This window comes from Antechinus flavipes, chromosome 4 (genome assembly GCF_016432865.1).
Source record: "Antechinus flavipes isolate AdamAnt ecotype Samford, QLD, Australia chromosome 4, AdamAnt_v2, whole genome shotgun sequence".
NCBI lineage: Eukaryota > Metazoa > Chordata > Mammalia > Dasyuromorphia > Dasyuridae > Antechinus > Antechinus flavipes.
In genome coordinates this window covers 456,502,079-456,516,751 of record NC_067401.1, presented here as the reverse complement: position 1 = coordinate 456,516,751, position 14,673 = coordinate 456,502,079, and the positions used below count along the sequence as shown (strand labels likewise).

General features: G+C 35.7%; 1 long non-coding RNA gene across 2 annotated transcripts; it reads right to left on the bottom strand.

Moving 5' to 3' along the window:
* Window positions 1-366: 366 nt before the first annotated feature.
* Window positions 367-10,916, bottom strand: LOC127560513 (uncharacterized). Of its 2 annotated transcripts, none has more exons than XR_007953345.1 (3): window positions 10,832-10,916; window positions 9,933-10,000; window positions 367-613 (listed from the first exon to the last, which is right to left on the bottom strand). It is a non-coding gene; the product is annotated as an uncharacterized LOC127560513 (long non-coding RNA). The 2 variants fall into 2 exon arrangements; XR_007953344.1 differs by lacking the exon at window positions 367-613 and adding an exon at window positions 7,605-8,090.
* Between the last annotated feature and the right edge of the window lie 3,757 nt (window positions 10,917-14,673).

Genomic DNA, 14,673 nt, shown 5'->3' with positions numbered 1-14,673 from the left:
GCATGTGCATAACCTATATCTGATTGCTTGCTGTCCCAGAAATGGGAAATTAAGAGAAAGATTGAGAAATAGAATTTGGAAATCAAAACTTTTTTTTTTTACTTTTTTTTTATTATAGCTTTTTATTTACAAGTTATATGGGTAATTTTACAGCAAAGACAATTGCCAAATCCTTTGTTCCAATTTTTCCCCTCCTTCTTCCCCCTTCCTCAGATGGCAGGTTGACCAATACATGTTAAATATGTTAAAGTACAAATTAAATACTAAATAAGCATACATGTCCAAACCTTTATTTTGCTGTACAAAAAGAATTGGACTTTGAAATAGTGTACTATTAGTTTGTGAAGAAAATCAGAAATGCAGGCGGACAAAAATAGAGGGATTGGGAATTCTATGTAGTGGTTCATAGTCATCTCCCAGAGTTCTTTCACTGAGTGTAGCTGGTTCAATTCATTACTGTTCTGTTGGAACTGATTTGGTTCATCTCATTGTTGAAGAGGGCTACGTCCATCAGAATTGATCATCATATAGTATTGTTGTTGAAGTATATAATGATCTCCTGGTCCTGCTCATTTCACTCAGCATCAGTTCATGCAAGTCTCTCCAGGCATTTCTGAAATCATACTGTTAGTCATTTCTTACAGAACAATAATATTACATAACATTCACATATCACATATCACATAACTCACAATCTATTCAGCCATTCTCCAATTGGTGGGCATCCACTCAGTTTCCAGTTTCTGGACACTACAAAGAGGGCTGCCACAAACATTCGTGCACATACAGGTCCCTTTCCCTTCTTTAAGATCTCTTTGGGATATAAGCCCAGAAGAAACACTGCTGGATCAAAGGATCACAGTTTGATAACTTTTTGAGCATAGTTCCAAATTGCTCTCCAGAATGGCTGGATGTATTCACAATTCCACCAACAATGTATCAGTGTCCCTGTTTTCCCGCATCCCCTCCAACATTCGGCATTATCTTTCCCTGTTATTCTAGCCAATCTGAAAGGTGTGTAGTGGTTTCTCAGAGTTGTCTTAATTTGCATTTCTCTGATTAATAATGACTTGGAGCATCTTTTTATATGGCTAGAAATAGTTTCAATTTCTTCATCTGAGAATTGTCTGTTCATATCCTTTGACCATTTATCAATTGGAGAATGGCTTGATTTCTTATAAATTAGAATCAATTCTCTATATATTTTGGAAATGAGGCCTTTATCAGAATCTTTGACTGTAAAATGTTTTCCCAGTTTATTGTTTCCCTTCTAATCTTGTCTGCATTAGCTTTATTTGTACAAAAACTTTTCAATTTGATATAATCACAATTGTCTATTTTGTGATCAATAATGATCTCTAGTTCTTCTTTGGTCATAAATTCCTCCCTCTTCCACAGGTCTGAGAGGTAAACTATCCGATGTATTTCTAATTTATTTATAATCTCATTATCCTAGGTCATGAACCCATTTTGAACTTATCTTGGTGTACAGTGTTAAGCATAGGTCAATGCCTAATTTCTGCCATACTAATTTCCATTTTCCCAGCAATTTTTGTCAAACAGTGAGGTCTTATCCCAAAAGCTGGGGTCTTTGGGTTTGTCAAACACTAGATTGGAAATCAACACTTAAAAAACCTCAAATGTTAAAACATATTTTAATATGTAATTGTGGAAAAATATTAAATCAAATAGTGTTGAAATTTAACTAATATTAGGTGGTATTTAAGAGGAGTGAGAGGATTAGGACAGCAAGTAGTTAATGGTAGGATTTGAGTGAACCACACAAACTCTAGCTTGTGACTCGATTCTGAAATTAGCTCAGTTCCTTTTCTACTCAGTTATGGGTCTAGTACAAATTTTGTTCTATGAGAAAACCTTATTATATTGTTTGAACCTAATCCTGTATGGCTGAGAAACTAGACAAACTCTATTTGCTGCTTAAAGATCCTTAATTAAGGACTTCAGTTATGCTGACCAGAAATTCAAATATTGATGTAAGGAATTTTCTTATAATTGTATATTTCAAATCCACATGTTTTATTTGAAAATTGACCCCATATGGAACCATTAGTTATAGTTTCCATGCTTCTTTGATTGTTCACAGACACTTGGGAGGGTGGGTGACCTCCTTTACTAAACTTGGAATTGGGGTTAAGATGGCGGAGAGGAGGCTCACAGTTGCATAAGCTCCGCGCTTTCTCTCACTATCCACTTCATTACAAGCCTCTGAATCAATGCTTGACTGAAAAAAACCCACAAATAGTTACAAAGAGAAGCCATCCTTGAGATCCGCCAAGAAAGGTCTGTCTTTACTGGAGGGCTGGGGCGGTTTTAGATCGGGCGCAGGCGGCGGGCAGCAGCAGTGAGGGCACAGGAGCAGACTGGAGAGGGGGTGGGGAGTGATCGCAGCCGTCTCTGCGGGGAGAGCTTCGCTACAGGTTTGGAACCTGCAGCAAATCAGCAGCCCAGCAGAGAAGCTAAAAACACCGGGGCTGAAGAACACAACCCCAAACAGCTGGAGTCTCTCAGGACCTGGCCGCCCCCCCCCTTCCCCCCCCTCAGTGACTCAGCACGCTTTGGGATCTCAGAGCGCAGGCGCAGCACAGTCCTGCTAGTGCCTCACTGCTGCCACCTGCAGTCTGTAGAGGAAGCTCGGTAACACACCCAGCCCCTCCCCCAAAGAAAGACTCCAGTTTTTTCTGTTTTTCTTGGGTAGTTTGTCTCTGATTAATAGACAGAATGAGCAAGAAGCTGAAGAGGACTTTAACCCTTGACAGCTTCTACACAGATAGAGAGCAGACTCTAAATCCTGAGGAGACTAAAAACAGGCAGTCCCCAGGTGAATCCCCAAAGGAGGAGATCGTCTGTTCCTCAGCACAGATGAACCTCATAGAAGTGATTAAAAAGGCTCTCACAAGGGAGCTAGAAGAAAAATGGGAAAAGAGCCTGGAGAAGTCAGTTAAAGAGAGAGTGGATAAAGAAGTAAAATCCTTGAAAAATAGGATTAGTGAACTGGAAACAGAAAACAGCTCTCTAAAAAACAAAATTGGCGAAATGGAAAAAAATTCCACAGAACAAAAGAACTCAATTGGACAATTAGAGAAAGATTTTAAAAAAGTGAGTGAAGAGAATACTTCACTGAAAATCAGAATTGAACAAGTGAAATTGAATGACTCGAGGAGACAAGAAGAATCAGTCAAGCAAATCCAAAAAAATCAAACAATGGAGAAAAATGTGAAATACCTTCTGGGAAAGACAACAGACCTGGAAAACAGATCCAGGAGAGACAATCTGAGAATCATTGGACTCCCAGAAAAACATGATGAAAAAAAGAGCCTGGACACTGTCTTCCAGGAAATTATCAAAGAGAACTGCCCAGAAGTCATAGGAACAGAGGAAAAAATAAACATTGAAAGGATTCATCGATCACCCACTGAAAGGGATCCTAAAATCAAAACACCAAGGAATATAGTGGCCAAATGCCAGAACCCTCAGATGAAAGAAAAAATATTGCAAGCGGCTAGAAAAACCCAATTCAAGTATCAAGGAGCCACAATAAGGATCACCCAGGATCTGGCAGCATCCACATTAAAAGATCGAAGGGCCTGGAATATGATATTCCGAAAGGCTAAGGAACTTGGTATGCAACCAAAAATAACTTACCCAGCGAGAATGAGCATCTTTTTCCAGGGAAGAAGATGGACATTCAACGAAGTAAGCGAATTTCATCTATTTCTGATGAAAAAACCAGAACTTAACAAAAAGTTTGATCTACAAATATAGAACTCAAGAGAAATCTAAAAAGGTAAAGATTAATCTTGGGAACTATATTTTGACTATATAGATGTATAAAGAATACATGTATACCTTGTTCTAGAAATTGATGTGGAAAGGACATTGTACCAGAAAAAGGGTAAAGTGGGGGTAGTACATCTCATGAAGAGGCATAGGAAACCTATTATATCTGAGAGAAAGAATGGAGGGGGATGAATATAGTGGGTATCTTACTGCCTTCAGAATTGGCTTTAAGTGAAAAATCTTAAGACATATTCAATCTATGGTGAAACTTCTCCCATCTCATTGAAAAGTGAGAAGGGAAAAGTGGAAAGGGAAGGAATAAGCTAAGCGGAAGGGAATACGGGAACTGGGAGGGAAAGGGGTAAGATAGGGGGAGGAACTCTAAGGCGGGGGGAGGGACACTAAAAAGGGAGGGCTGTGAGAAGCAAGGGGTGCTCACAAGCTTAATACTTGGAAGGGGGGGAAAATGTAAAGAAAGGAGGCTTAGTAGTACCAAATGTTAAACTATATAATAAGGCAGCAAGTATTAAAATTATCTGGTCTGGTCTAAGAAATACAAACTAAAGTAAGCATATACTTTACAGCAGCAAAGAAATATTTCATTTGACAAGTACAAAGACAAATTTTGAGGATAAGAATTTATTATTTGGTAAAAGTTTTTGGGAAAGCTTTAAAGAAGTCTGGAAGAAATTAGACATAGATCAATATGTTATACCATTTGCCAAGATAAGGTTAAAATTGATACATGACCCAAATATAACGAGAAATATTACAAGAAAATTTGAAGAACAAGGAAGATATAACCTATCAGACTTATGAATAGATGAACTATTTATGAGCAAATAAAAGATATAGAACAGTGTGAAGTGTAAAATCATGATTTCAATTACATTAAATTTTAAAACATTTTGTACAAATAAAGCAAATGTAGTCAAAATGATAAGAAAACAAAAAAAATGGGGGAGCTCTTTATATACAGTTTCTCAGATAAAGATCTAATTTCTCAAATATGTAAAGAACTTTGACAAATCTATAATAATACAAGTCATTCTCCAGTTGATAAATGGTCAAAGGATATGAAGATGCTTTTTTTCCCCAATAAATCAAAACAATTTGTATGAAAAGTGCTCTAAATCATTATTATTATAGAAATGCTTATTAAAACAACCTAGAGATATCATTTTTCACCTGTCAGAGTGACTAAAATGATTGAAAGAGAAGTCAACAAATGTTGGAGATGAGATGAAAAACTTGGGATAGTAATTGACTAATGGCAGAACTGTGAATTGATCTATTTTGGAGAGCTATCTGGAATTATGCTCAAAGAATTATTAAAATGTCTTTATCCTGTGACCCAGCAATATCACCATTAGTTTATTTCTCAAGCTAATTAAGGACAAAGGAAAAGCAGTCCTATATTTTCTAAAATATTTATAGCAACTCTCTTTGTGGTGTCAAAGAACTGGAAATTTCAGGGATGCTTGCTAATTGAGGAATGACAGAGCAAATTGTGGTATATGATCATGATGAAATACTACTGGGCCATAAAAAATGCTGAGCTTAATGATCTTATGATATATATAGACTTGCATGAAATAATAAAGAGTAAATGTAGCATAATCAATAAATATTGTATACAGTAATAGCAATATTGTTTTAAGAATAACTTTGAGCAAATAAGTCATTTTGGCTATCATAAATACCCACATTTGCTATAAAGGATCTATGAAGAAAGACACCATCTGCATCCAAAGAAAGAACTGATAAATGTAATAATGTATAGAATGATTTTACACACACCACACACACACACACACACACACACACACACACACACTTTTGTCCAATAGTAGTTCACTCTAAAGTTGAAGGGGAAGAGAAGAAAAAAATAGGGCAAAAAGAAAGTTATATTATAATTTTAGTATATATGTAAAAGGAATAGCAAGTTGTACACAATTTTTATATTTCTTGTGCATCTTTTTTTCCTATCTACTACATTATGAAAATGTTTATTTTGTTTTTAAAATTCAAAATAAATAACTTTAAAAATTATGAGAATTAGGGAAATGATGAGTATATTTTAGAATTTGTGATAATCAAGGAGAGAAAATCCAGGTAAAGTTAGAAATGTACCCTATAAAACAGATTCCAAAGAGTTCAGAGCAAGGACAGAAATTCCCCAGAGGGAGTCAACCTAAGAGAAGGGACAGAACTGCAGCCTGAAATTCATATAATGAACAAAAAGGAAAAGAAAGGTAATTGTATACATTAAGGATTATCAATTTGTAGTCCATAATTTTCCAAGGGATCCATGAATCTATTTCCAAGAGTCCATGAACTGGGACAGAAAATAAATGACATCTTTATTTTTATTCATCTCTAGTTGAAATTTAGTATTATTTGAATTGTGAATATAGATAACTTTTTTTTCCTAAATGAGGTTAATGTTTCATCAGCCTAGGAGATTCACCACACACACACACACACACACACACACACACACACACACACACACACACAAATTCTTTAGAAGTCCTGTCTATGTAGATCATTGTGAATGTATAGAGAATTCATCAATTAACTTAGAATTTTATAAGACATGCAAGAATTGGCACCCATAAGGAAATTTTAGATGAACACAAAAAAGTGGTCTGACCGAAGTGAGTGTGTAGTAGCTGAAGAACCAGTATTGATCTGGATCCAAGTGCTGGCTTTGACTCAGTTTTTCTATGTGACTCCATCAAATTCATCTCATTTTTAAGGGATTCCACATGGTCCAGGGGGTTCTTGATTTTCCATTTTTTTTTGGAGCTATATTGGGATCAAAAACAAAAAAGGACTACCCTCCATGGTACATAGGATGAAGATCACTGATGACAAGACTACTCAACATTCATTTTGCTTCTGTTTTCTCTGAAAAAGTCTTGAGATGGGAATGAATAGGAAAAAAATTAATAGGGAGTTGATAATCATGAAAAGTAGAGAGAGCAAATATTTACTCTTGACAGGTTCAAGTCATCAAGCACAGATGAGCTAAATCATTGAATACAGAAAGAATGGGCAGATTTAACTACTAAACTAATGTCTGTGATCTTTGAAAGATTGTGAAGAAGAGATTCCATAGCCAAGTCAGTAAGCAAACAAACATCTATTAAGCTCTTACTGTATTTCAGGATGGGCAGCTATTTAGTGCAGTGGATAGAGTGACAGCTCGGGAGTCAGGACTTTGAATCTGATTCAGACACCAACTAGCTGTGTGGCCCTGGGCAAGTCAGTTAAACCTGTTTCCTCATCTGTCAAAAAAGCTGGAGAAGGAATGGAAAGCCATTCCAGTATCTTTGCCAAGAAAACTACAAATGGGATCATGAAAAGTTGGAAAAGACTAAACAACAACAACATAGGTCAAGTACTATGAAAAGTGTAAATATTGTTCCAACTTTTTTTTTTAAAAAAGGGACAATGTGAACAATAGACTAGCAATCCTGTTTCAAATAGTGTGAAACAATATAATGATCCATGACAATCCAAGAGAACTAATGATGAAGGATACCACTATTTACCTCTAGAAGAAGAACTGATATTGTTTAAATAGAAATTGAAACATTGTTTTTCACTTTCTTTCTTTTCTTTTGTTTTGTCTTCTTATACAAAATGACTAATATGTAAATGTTTTATATAATTGCATGTGCATAACCTATATCTGATTGCTTGCTGTCCCAGAAATGGGAAATTAAGAGAAAGATTGAGAAATAGAATTTGGAAATCAAAACTTTTTTTTTTACTTTTTTTTATTATAGCTTTTTATTTACAAGTTATATGGGTAATTTTACAGCAAAGACAATTGCCAAATCCTTTGTTCCAATTTTTCCCCTCCTTCTTCCCCCTTCCTCAGATGGCAGGTTGACCAATACATGTTAAATATGTTAAAGTACAAATTAAATACTAAATAAGTATACATGTCCAAACCTTTATTTTGCTGTACAAAAAGAATTGGACTTTGAAATAGTGTACTATTAGTTTGTGAAGGAAATCAGAAATGCAGGCGGACAAAAATAGAGGGATTGGGAATTCTATGTAGTGGTTCATAGTCATCTCCCAGAGTTCTTTCACTGAGTGTAGCTGGTTCAATTCATTACTGTTCTGTTGGAACTGATTTGGTTCATCTCATTGTTGAAGAGGGCTACGTCCATCAGAATTGATCATCATATAGTATTGTTGTTGAAGTATATAATGATCTCCTGGTCCTGCTCATTTCACTCAGCATCAGTTCATGCAAGTCTCTCCAGGCATTTCTGAAATCATACTGTTAGTCATTTCTTACAGAACAATAATATTACATAACATTCACATATCACATATCACATAACTCACAATCTATTCAGCCATTCTCCAATTGGTGGGCATCCACTCAGTTTCCAGTTTCTGGATACTACAAAGAGGGCTGCCACAAACATTCGTGCACATACAGGTCCCTTTCCCTTCTTTAAGATCTCTTTGGGATATAAGCCCAGAAGAAACACTGCTGGATCAAAGGATCACAGTTTGATAACTTTTTGAGCATAGTTCCAAATTGCTCTCCAGAATGGCTGGATGTATTCACAATTCCACCAACAATGTATCAGTGTCCCTGTTTTCCCGCATCCCCTCCAACATTCGGCATTATCTTTCCCTGTTATTCTAGCCAATCTGAAAGGTGTGTAGTGGTTTCTCAGAGTTGTCTTAATTTGCATTTCTCTGATTAATAATGACTTGGAGCATCTTTTCATATGGCTAGAAATAGTTTCAATTTCTTCATCTGAGAATTGTCTGTTCATATCCTTTGACCATTTATCAATTGGAGAATGGCTTGATTTCTTATAAATTAGAATCAATTCTCTATATATTTTGGAAATGAGGCCTTTATCAGAATCTTTGACTGTAAAATGTTTTCCCAGTTTATTGTTTCCCTTCTAATCTTGTCTGCATTAGTTTTATTTGTACAAAAACTTTTCAATTTGATATAATCACAATTGTCTATTTTGTGATCAATAATGATCTCTAGTTCTTCTTTGGTCATAAATTCCTCCCTCTTCCACAGGTCTGAGAGGTAAACTATCCAATGTATTTCTAATTTATTTATAATCTCATTATCCTAGGTCATGAACCCATTTTGAACTTGTCTTGGTGTACAGTGTTAAGCATAGGTCAATGCCTAATTTCTGCCATACTAATTTCCATTTTCCCAGTAATTTTTGTCAAACAGTGAGGTCTTATCCCAAAAGCTGGGGTCTTTGGGTTTGTCAAACACTAGATTGGAAATCAACACTTAAAAAACCTCAAATGTTAAAACATATTTTAATATGTAATTGTGGAAAAATATTAAATCAAATAGTGTTGAAATTTAACTAATATTAGGTGGTATTTAAGAGGAGTGAGAGGATTAGGACAGCAAGTAGTTAATGGTAGGATTTGAGTGAACCACACAAACTCTAGCTTGTGACTCGATTCTGAAATTAGCTCAGTTCCTTTTCTACTCAGTTATGGGTCTAGTACAAATTTTGTTCTATGAGAAAACCTTATTATATTGTTTGAACCTAATCCTGTATGGCTGAGAAACTAGACAAACTCTATTTGCTGCTTAAAGATCCTTAATTAAGGACTTCAGTTATGCTGACCAGAAATTCAAATATTGATGTAAGGAATTTTCTTATAATTGTATATTTCAAATCCACATGTTTTATTTGAAAATTGACCCCATATGGAACCATTAGTTATAGTTTCCATGCTTCTTTGATTGTTCACAGACACTTGGGAGGGTGGGTGACCTCCTTTACTAAACTTGGAATTGTGCCTTTTTGTTCTCCCCCTCCCAACTTTGAAAGTCCCTAGAAATCAGATAATCTAAGATCACATTATTGCCTTTTAATTCATGGGCCTTATTTTATTTTTTTAATGCATAGGAGTATATTTCTTCTTATATTCAGGTCCAGGCCTAACCTAAAAAGGCATGGTACTGCTTTGTTAGGCAATTAATATTCATTGCTTAATAAAGTGATGTGCTTGAATGATCAGATCTTTGTTTCCTCAGATATTTCATCTTTCCCCCCACCACATATAGCAGATGGAACCAAGATGAGATGAAGTTAAATTTTTACCTCTGATGCTTCTGGATTGTGTGACATTGGACAAGTCACTAAATCTCTTTAGGCCAGTGCTTCTTTATCTGTAAAGTTAAATTAATAAAAACTATAGTAACTGCTTCAAAAAGCTTTTATGAGGCCTAAATAATTCCTCCAAGCTTCCCCTAATGTAATAACAACAAAAATAATAGCTAGTAATTATATAACTTTGTAAAATACATTTCAAATGTCTGGGAGGTCAGAACTATAAGTATCCTCATTTTACAAATGAGGTAACTGAGACAGACAGAGGCTAAGTGAATTGTCTATGATCAGTAAGTATCTGAGGCTGGATATGAATTCAGGTTTTCTTGACTTTGGGTCTAGCATTCTATTCACTGAGCCACCTAGCTCCCTCTTAAATTTAGTCTGTATTCAGTTAAGATCTGTTTTTACATGTTCTTATAAATGAAGATGTTTATCTGCCTTAATAGAAAATTGACTCCTTGAGTACAAGAATCGTTTCCTTTCTGTCCTGATATTCTTAAATCTTGGTATCCTCAGTACCTTGGACAGTGCCTGAGGCTTAGGAGACTCCTAATAAATATTAATTTCTTAATAATTTAGTAATATACTTTAAAAACTTTTTTTGTGTTATGTGAATATGTGAATTTTAGATGTTCTGATTCCCTCTTTCTGCCTTTCTGTCTCAGTCTCCGTCTCGGTTTCTCTCTCATTCCATATATGTGTGTTTATGTATATAGGTATGCACACACTTGGTATGTATATATAATACACAAATGGATATATATAAAGACATATACATATATACATGCATATATGCGCACATATCTCACATATATGTATGTATATATACATACACATGCACATACATACATGCACAATTAGGTGGTACAATGCATAGAATACCATACCTGGAGTGAAGAAGACTTTTCTTCCTGAGTTCAAATCCAACCTCAGATATTTCCTAGCTATGTGATCCTGGCAAGTCATTTAACCTTGTCTGCCTCAGTTTCCTCATCTATAAAATGAAATAGAAAAGAAAATGGCAAATCACTCCAGAATCTTTGCCAATATATGGGATCACAACGAGTTGGATATAATTGAAAAAGGACTAAATGATTAAAAATAAATGTTAGCTAGTACTAGACAAATTAGACAAGAAGTAAATAGACTTTACTATGTTCTAAAACTTGAGAAGCTTTGTGGACAGTGGATATCAGAGAATTTACCAGAACAGGGAGCCCTGTGCTTCTTGGGTGTCTCTTGAGTGTGGGGGAGAGAATGGCATGGGAGGGGAGATCACAAAAACATAGATTTAAAGTCACAAGGGTCCTTAAATTATCCAATGCAGTGCATTCCCCTCTATTTCATAGATAATCGTCATTATTCAAAGAAACCTCTGGGTTAAGGGGATGACATATCCAGTCACTCCTCTAGATATTATTGATTATATGCCATTATTCGTGTCTCAATTACTTCATCAAGTTGGATGTAAGAACAGGGTTTCTACTACTGTTACAAATGAGAATAGATCATGATTTTGTTAAATGCCAAAACATCCATTCCATTTTATATTGCTTGGTTGTCCTCCTACCAATCTCATTCATGGATTGGAATATACATTGAAAACTAGACTTGAAGTCTTAGTGTTGTCAAGCTACAAAAGCTTAAAACAGCATAGACTTCTGGGACACTAAATGCTCGCTACTTCCAAATACTCTGGGGATTTGAGCAACTTGCCTAAAGTGACACAGTTTAGTTGGTTTTTAAAAGCAGCAAGAAGCCCAATGTCATTAGATCATGGAGTGTGTCATGGGCTGTGAGGTAGGTGAAGATTGGAAAGCTAGGCAGGTGCCAGCTTATGAAAAGCTCTGAATGCACTTATCTCAGAGGTGCTAAGAGGTCACTAGAGTTCCTTGAATTGGAGGAGAGGTAAATGCTCAGATCCATGCTTTAGCAAGGTCAGTTGGGTAGAGGATGGACAAGTTGACTAGGGCTTCCATCCTTTCAGAAGATCACAATAATTATCTTCAAGAGTCTGAAGAGTTATCACATGAAAAGAAGTTAAATTTCTATATTTCTATCATTTCATGAAGTGAAACAATTTGGGATCAGATATATGAATGACTCTGCAGGTAAAGATCAAGGGACTGTTCATAATGGAATGGAAAAGTACTGGAAAGGGGCTAAGTTTGTAAGGTGCTGGATAGAGAGGTTCATTTCAGCCAAACTATTCAGGGAGCATAGGTGAGCCTGGAGGCCTTCAGGAAGAACTGACAGCAGTCCAGGCTGAAGTAAGCTTTTGATGAGGGAGGGAAAGAAGGGGGAGAGCTATAGGAACTGTTGAGTAAGAAATGATGATGCCATTGAAGGAAAAAAAAAGGGTGCAATGGGGCCTTTGATGACAAAAATGAACCCCTCATATCTATCTACCTGATAAAAAATGTTTAATGGACTGGCAAACCATCATCCCATGGTCTAAATCCCATCCACAGCCTGTTTTTTTTTTTTTTTTGGCAGAAGAGTTTTGTTCTTTTCAGTTAGCATATATTGAGCTCCTACTGTATTCCAGGCATCATGCTGAGCACTGGACATACAACCTATCCCATCTCCCCCAAACCAAACTCAGTCCCTACTTTCAAGAACCTCAGAAGAAGCAACCCACACAACATGAAAATAACAATATTGAAAATGAAGAACTTTTGCAAATCAAAATTATCTCATTATAAAGCCCCTTTATAGTTCACAGGACAGAAAAAAAAAACAGGCAGCTGGCAGGGCTGACAGCACAGGCGACAATTTGCTGACCCCTGCAAAAGTTTAGGACTGAACCCACATTTAAGGTCTCTCTAATCCATCTGCAGCTCACCTCTATAAACTTGTGTCATGTTTCTTCCCTTCACAAACCACACCAGTCCAGCAGGCTGGCTCTAAAACCAACGTTCCATTTCTTATTACATCCCCTGTCACAAGCTGTTCCTTATCCCTGAAATGCTGAGGACCCCTAGCTTCTCTCAAGGCTCAGATAAGGAGCCATCCTGAGGCAGTAAGGTGGAGTGGATAGGGTGCTGACTTTGGAGTGCTGCAGAGCTGGATTTCAAGTCTGTCCCTGAAATTTGTTAGCTTTGTCATCTTGAGTCAGATATTTTGCCCTCCTTGGCTTCAGTTTTTGCATCGGTAAATTGGGGATAATAATACCATTTACCTTACAAGATAGCTGTGAAGAGCAAATGAAACAACAGATATAAAGGGCTTTACCAAACTAAAGTGTGCTAAAAATGCTAGTTATATTTGTCATTTATTGGGACACTGGGCCTAATGTTTCTAAATGAGCAAAATGAAGAGATTCAAGTCAACCATCCCTAAGGTCTAAAATTATGATCATAAAACCATTCCCAATCCCCTTAGTTGTGAATGCTCTTTCCCTTTTCAAATTATCTCATTGATATTTATTGATATCTGTGTAGTGATATCTTTATTGATATGTGTAGTATATTTATTGATATTTGTCTAATGATATATTTATTGATCTGTGTAGTAATATATTTATTGATATTTATGTAGGATATATTTATTGATCTTTGTAGAGATATATTTATTGATATATATGTAGGGATATATTTACTGATATCTGTGTAGTGATATATTTATTGATCTGCATAGTGATATTTATTGATATCTGTGTAGTGATATATTTGTTGATATATATGTTGGAATATATTTACTGATATCTGTGTAGTGATATATTTATTGATATCTGTGTAGTGATATATTTGTTGATCATTGTAGAGATATACTTATTGATATCTATGTAGGGATATATTTATTAATATCTGTGTATAGTGGTATATTTATCACTATATTTATTTATATCTGTTTAATAATATATTTATTGATCTCTGTAGTGATATTTATTGCTATCTGTTTAGTGATATATTTATTGATCTGTGTTATGATATTTACTTATATCTGTGTGGTGATATATTTATTGATTTTTGAAGGGAGTCATTTCCTTGAGGAAAGGTTTGGGTTTCATTTCTGTATATCCTGTTTATGGCCCAGCACCTGGTATATAGTGGGTGCTAAAAAGACATGATAATTTTTTAAAATCTTTGTTACAAGGGAAAGCTCCCAGGGTCCAGGATCTAAGTTATGTTCATTTGTCACAATTGCCTGGATTTATATAAGTAACATACATTAACATAGTAGTATGTATGACATGTAATATATCTAGTATATGTAACATGCATTAATATATGCAATGCATATTAATATGTATAACATTAATTTATGAAATGCATATTAATTTGTATTGCATTGCAATATGTAATGCATATTCCACAATATAATTAGCTGTTTAAAAATTAATTTCCATTCTTCCCAGGAGCATGTCTATTGCAAAAAGTGAAGCTCACCCTCATTTAGTTGGCCTGGATTTGCTTCGTAGAGATGTGTATTTGTTCTTTCCTCTCTATCAGTAACAGTGAGAACAAATTGATGAAAAAATAGCCTCCTGGGTATATCTGCCCCAGGATGTGATCTGGCACAACTCAACACAATTAGCAGCTTCCGTTCAGGAAAATTAGCAGGATCCAGGTGCTGCTGACAAATCAGGACAGAGTTGCTGAGCTTAATAGAGGATCTGGGTTCCTGGGAGAGCTAAGACTTATTCTGCTCTGTTCATTGTCTGTTTCCCTCTGCCCACTGACCTTGTGTTCCAAGTATGTATAACCAGTTGCACACCATTTCTGAT